Genomic DNA, 5,981 nt, shown 5'->3' with positions numbered 1-5,981 from the left:
ATTCTTTCCTTTTCCTTCTCTCTCCCTCTCCTCCCCACCCCCCGCTTTTCCCCTTTTACTTGTTGTTACCAATAAAGCAAATTGTCTGTTTGAGACCTAACACCTGGAGTTTTGTGCCTTAATCTCGCCCTCGAAGCCATCCTCTAAAGAACCCCGTGGCAGCCCCTGATCGGACTGGATCAGCGGGCGCGGCCCGGCCCGACCCCTCCACCCGCGCCAGGAGCGGCGACCCCCGCGGGCCCGGCCGGGGCCGAGCGGCGGCAGCCGGAGCAGGGGCAGCGGCTGCAGCGGCGGAGACGAGCGGGGTGTTCCCAACCGGGCCCGCTCCGCCCTCGGGCCCCGGGGGGAGATCGGGGGTTGTTCCCAACCGGGTCCACCCCACGGACCCCCCAGAACCCCCCACCCCCGGGGCTGCAGCGCCCCCAACGACCTCAGCCAATCAGAAAGCTCCCACGCAGATCTGGCCAATCAAAGCGCGTCGCGCTGATGACTCATCAGTTGCCGGGAGGACGAGACGAAAAACGGGCCCCCAACTTTGCCCTCAGCCAATCAGAGCGCGGCCAAAACAGCCCCAGAACGGCCCCGCCCGGCTGGTTTTGGGGCACCAGCACGTGCCTGGCGCTGGGGATGGAGCGTGTGCGGGGAGCTGGGGCCGTACTGGTGGTACTGGTGGTGCTGGGAGCCCCCCCAGTTGCGGGCGAGGAGCTCTCGGGTGAGCGGGGGGGGCGGGAAGGGAGAAAAGGGGAGAGAAAAGGGGAGCCCCAAAAGTGAGTGTGTGGGGGTTTGGAACCCCCGGAATTAGTGAGAGGGGGATGGGAGCCCCAAACTGAGCGCCGGGGGGTCTGGGGATTGGAGGGACGGTGGGAAAGGGGTGGGAGAGGGAGAAAAGGGAGGTGGGAGTGCAGGAAGAGGGGTGCCATGGGGGTCCCTCGGTGTACCCCATCACTGGAGCCCTGCAGCGGTTCCCTGGGGCTCTGGGAGGCGTCAGATCCGCACTGGGGGTCCCCAACCCCCCTGTCCCTCCCCAGGGGGCTGATTGGGGGGGTTCCCCCCAGCCAAGAGCCGGTGCTGCGGCGGCCGTGGGGCAGAGGGGGGTGGGAAAGGGAGGTCCAGGGTGGCTCCCTGAGCTCCCGACCTGCTGTGGGGGGCTGGAGGATGATGGGAGGGACGGGGCAGCCCCTGACCCGTGTCCTGCACACACAGGGGTATTCCAGTTGTTCTCTACCTGCGAGTGTTACTTCATCAATGACACCGAGCCGGTGAGGTTCGTGGAGAGGTTCATCTGTAACCGGCAGCAGTTTGTGCACTTCGACAGCGATGTGGGGGTCTATGTGGGGGACATCCCGTATGGAGAGATCCAGGCCAGGCACTGGAACAGCCAACAGGAATGGATGGAGCTCACACGGTCAGAGGTGGACAGGCTCTGCCGGAACAACTACGAGATGTCCACCCCGTTCATTGTGAACCGCAGAGGTGAGCGCGGGGCAGAGCGGGTCCCTTCGGGAATTCCCCTGCCCCGGGAACGACCCTGGAGCCCCTGAAACCCTCCCTGGGAATCACCCCAGACCCCTCAGCACTCCCTGTATACATCCCCGCGGCTTTGGGCCCCATCCCAGTGCCCCCTAGTCCATCCCAGTCCATTCCAGCCTCTCCCATTGCCTCTCATTGCATTACGATCCATCCCAGTTTTTTCCAGTGCCCCCCAGTCCATCCCAGTCCATTCCAGCCTCTCCCATTGCTCCTCATTGCATTGCGATCCATCCCAGTTTTTTCCAGTGCCCCCAGTCCATCCCAGTCCATTCCAGTGCCCCCCCCCGCGTCTCCACCCCGCTGGAAAAACCGTTCTCCCTCAGCCAATCAGAGCGCGTTTCTCTGATGAGTCATCAGTTGCTTGGCAGACCGGCAGCGCAGAGTTCCCTCTCCAGGACAGCCTCCCAGTCCCGCTCGGACCCTTCCCAGTCCATCTCAATTATTCCCAGTCCCTCCCAGTCATTCCTAGTCCTTCACAGTCCTTCAAAGACCCTCTCACTCCACTCCCGGTATTTCTCAGTTCACTCCCCCGTCTCCCAACTCTCTCCCCAGTGCCCCTCCCAGCCCATCCCCTTCTGCCCCAGTCTATTCCCAGTCCTTCCCAGTGCCATCCCAGTCCCTCCCAGTGCCACCCAAACCCCTATCAATGTCCTACAAGCCCTCCGCCCTCTCTCCCAGTGCCCCCCAGCGTGTCCATCTCGCTGGTGCCGTCGAGCTCTCAGCCCGGCCCCAGCCCCTGCTCTGCTCCGTGATGGATTTCTACCCTGCCCGGTGCAGGTGAGGTGGTTCCAGGATGGGTGGGAGCTGCCGGAGCACGTGGTGGCCACCGACGTGGTCCCCAACGGGGACTGGACCTACCAGGTGCTGGTGATGCTGGAAATCCCCCTCCCGGCGCGGGGTCACCTACACCTGCCAGGTGGAGCACGTCAGCCTGGAGCACCCCCTCAGCCTGCACTGGGGTACGGCCCGGCCACCCCAGCATGGGGGGACACTGGCAGGGGGGCCAGGGAAGCACTGGGGACACTGGGAGGCACTCTGGGGGACGATGGAGAGGCTGAGGAGGAGGTTGAGGGGTCCTGGGAGGGCTGAGTGGGGCTGTGGGGAGTCCTGGGGGAGACTAGGAGGGAGTTTGGGGGAGCCTGGGAGGGACGGGAGGGAGGTTTGCAGGGTCTTGGGGTGACTGGGAGTGGGCTGGGGAAGTGCTAGGTGGGGTGGGAAGGGACTGGGAGGGGTTCAGGGGTGTCCTGGGTGTGATGGGAGGGGGGTGGAGGGTTCTAAGCGGTATGGGAGGGGCCTTGGGGATCCCCGAGGGGCTGGAAAGAGACTGGCAGGAGGTTTCAGGGAGTGCTGGGGAGGGGGGCTGGGGGAGACCAAGACAGGGTTTTCGGGAGGTCTTGGGTGGTCTCTGGGAGGTTTTGGGGGTCTTGACCCCCTCGGCTCCCCCAGAGATGCCACAGGACACCGTGCACAGCAAGATTCTGGTGGGGGTCAGGGGCTTCGTGTTGGGTTTCGTCTTCCTGGTGCTGGGGCTCAGCTTCTACCTGCGGGAGAAGGTAAAGGAGGGTCCCCAGGGTCGTGTCTCCCGTTCCCTAGAGCGTGTGTGCCCCCCCAGCCCCCCCAGCCCGCTGTCACCCCCTTTTCTCTCCTCACAGAGCTCCTGAGCCAGCGGCAGCCACAGCCCCTCCCTGTTGCCTCGGGCCCAGCCGGGACCCCCCAGTCCATCCCCACCCGGAGTTTGGGGGGTCGTGTGTCCCCCCCGGCCCTGCTTTTGCTCTCACACCAGCCACCTGCTCCCAGTGTTCCCAGTAAAGCTTCCCAGTTCTCTGCAGTCCTGGTGTTGAAGGGCAGGTGCCCTCCCAAAGCCCCCCCAGAATCAGCTTATGCCAATTGTACAATGGTTGGCACCCGTTGTCTTTCTGCTTCCAGGAGTGTGTATTTTTCTGCCATGTCTGGTACGATGTTTGTGCAGCTTAATGGCTCAAACTGTATCTGCTTTTTTAAAGAGAAAGGGGGAAGTGTAGGGATTTTTAGTGCTAATATAGAGGATATGCTGCAACTCTGAGAACATAACCTTATGTTGCTAACTAGAGGATATGCTACTGTGAGAAATAATCTTATGCTGCAATTGTCAAAACATGATCTGTTGTTCTGATGGGCTTTTGATGGTACAGGATGTGAAAGATCTACCAAGAGAAACGGTGGCAAAACTAGATATACAAAACAGGGTCTCAGTACCAGCTATCAGAGTGGGAAAGGACATACAGAATCTTAAAGAAACAGAGCTGATAGAAGAGTATTGTTAGAAAACTGGATCAAAGACTGCTGCTTGATTCCAATCAACGGCGCTCTCTGATCATCACATTGGTGTGCTGAGTCGTCCGTGCTCGCATGAAAACCCCCCAGGCAGGTGCCCTCCCAAAGGCCCCCAAACATCCCCAACATCCCCAGTGATGTCACCACTGCCCCCTGTGATGTCACTGCTCTCCCCAGTGATGTCACTGGTCTCCAGTGATGTCACTGCTGTCCCATGAGATGTCACCAATGTCCCCAATGATGTCACTGCTGTCCCTGTGACCTCATCGTTGTTCCTTTGATGTCACTGCTTTCTCTGTGATGTCACCACCATCCCCAGTGATGTCACTGGTTCTCTGTGATGTCGCTGAAGTCCCCAGAGGTGACACCAGTGTTGTTTGATGCCACTAATGTCCCTGTGATGTCAGTGCTGTCCCTTTGATGTCCCTGTGATGTCAGCAGTCTCCAGTGGTGTCATTCCTGTCTCCATGGATGTCACCACTGTCCCATGTGATGTCACTGCTGTCCCCAAGGGTGGTCTCTGTGTCCCTAAAATGTAACTGATGTCCCTGTGATGTCACCAGACCCCTGTGATGTCAATGGTCTCCTGTGATGTCACCAGTCTCCTCTGATATCACCAGTCTCCAATGACATCACCACTGTTCCTATGATGACACCACTGTCCCTTTGATGTCACCAATTTTCCTGTGATGTCACTGGTCTCCAGTGATGTCATCAGTTCCCTGTGATGTCACTGGTCCCTGATTATGTCACTGCTGTCCCTATGATGTCACTGGTGCCCTGTGATGTCACCAGTGACACTGATACTGTCACTGGTGTCTCTATGATGTCACCCCAGCCTTGTGAAGTCATTGATGTCCCCTGTGATGTCACAGATGTCCCTGTTAACGTCATTGGTGTCTCTGTGGTGTCATCACTGTCCTCTCTGATGTCAACAATGTCCCCAATGATGTCACTGCTGTCTCTGTGATGTTTCCACTGTACTGAGCCATGGCATCATGTCACTGATGTCAGTGATGTCCCTGTGACATCACGGCTGTGCCTTTGTTGTCCCCAGTCCCCTGTGATGTCACTGGTCCCCAGTGATGTCATATATTTTCCTGTGATGTCATCACTGTACCCTGTGATGTCAACAATGACCCCAACGATGTCACTGATGTCACTGTGATGTCATCCCTGGCCTTGTGAAGTCACTGAAGTCCCCTGTGATATCACCAATGTCCCTGTGATATCACAGCTGTCCCTTTGTTGTCAGCAGTCCCCAGTGATGTCACTGCTGTCTCTGTGATGTCACCAGTGTCCCCAGCAGTAGCTACACGTATCCATGATGTCACTGATTTCCCTGTGACATCAGGGCTGTCCTTTTTTGTCACCAAATCCCTGTGATGTCACTGGTCCCCAGTGCTGTCCCCAGGGGTGGCACCATGTCCCTGTGATGCCACTGGTCTCCAGGAATGTCACCACTGTCCCTGTGAGATCACCATTGTCCCCAATGATGTCACTTCCGTCCCTGTGACATCACTGCTGTCCATTTGATGTCACCAATGTCTCCAGTGATGTCACTGCTGTCCTCACAGGTGTCACCACTGTCCCCTGTGATGTCAGTAGTGTCCCAGGGGTGGTCCTTGTGTCCCCAATGATGTCACAGCTGTCCCCGTGATGTCACTGCTGTCCACTGTGATGTCACTGGTGTCACTGTGATGTCACCCCTGTCCTTGTGAAGTCACTGCTGTTCCCTCTGTTGTCACTGATGTCCATGTGACATCACAGCTGCCATGACTTTGTTGTCACCAGTCCCCTGTGATGTCGCTGGTACCCAATGATGTCACATGTGATGTCACCCTTGTTCTTGTGAAGTCACTGATGTTCCTGTGACATCACCACTCTCAACTGTGATGTCACCAATGTCTCCAGTGATGTCACTGGTATCTCTTTGATGTCACCATGGTCCCCTATGATGTCACCGATAGTCCTGTGACACCACGACTGTCCCTTTCTTTTCAACAGTCCTCTGTGAGGATGCTGTCATTGATGTCCCTGTGATGTCACCACTATCCCCTGTGATGTCACCAGGGACACCAATAATGTCACTGGTGTCTCTGTGATGTCACACCTGGCCTTGTGAAGTCATCGATGTC

At 58.0% G+C, this 5,981-nt stretch overlaps 1 pseudogene; it reads left to right on the top strand.

Annotated features, from left to right (window-relative positions):
• The first annotated feature begins 486 nt into the window (after positions 1 to 486).
• On the top strand, positions 487 to 3,504 carry LOC126637598 (class II histocompatibility antigen, B-L beta chain-like; annotated as a pseudogene).
• The last annotated feature ends 2,477 nt before the right edge of the window (positions 3,505 to 5,981 follow it).

The sequence above is a fragment of the Myiozetetes cayanensis genome, unplaced genomic scaffold (assembly GCF_022539395.1).
Source record: "Myiozetetes cayanensis isolate MyiCay16 unplaced genomic scaffold, myiCay2020 scf151, whole genome shotgun sequence".
Classification (NCBI taxonomy): Eukaryota; Metazoa; Chordata; class Aves; order Passeriformes; family Tyrannidae; genus Myiozetetes; species Myiozetetes cayanensis.
The sequence above is the reverse complement of the archived record's forward strand: the minus strand, read 5'-3'. Positions and strand labels throughout refer to the sequence as shown.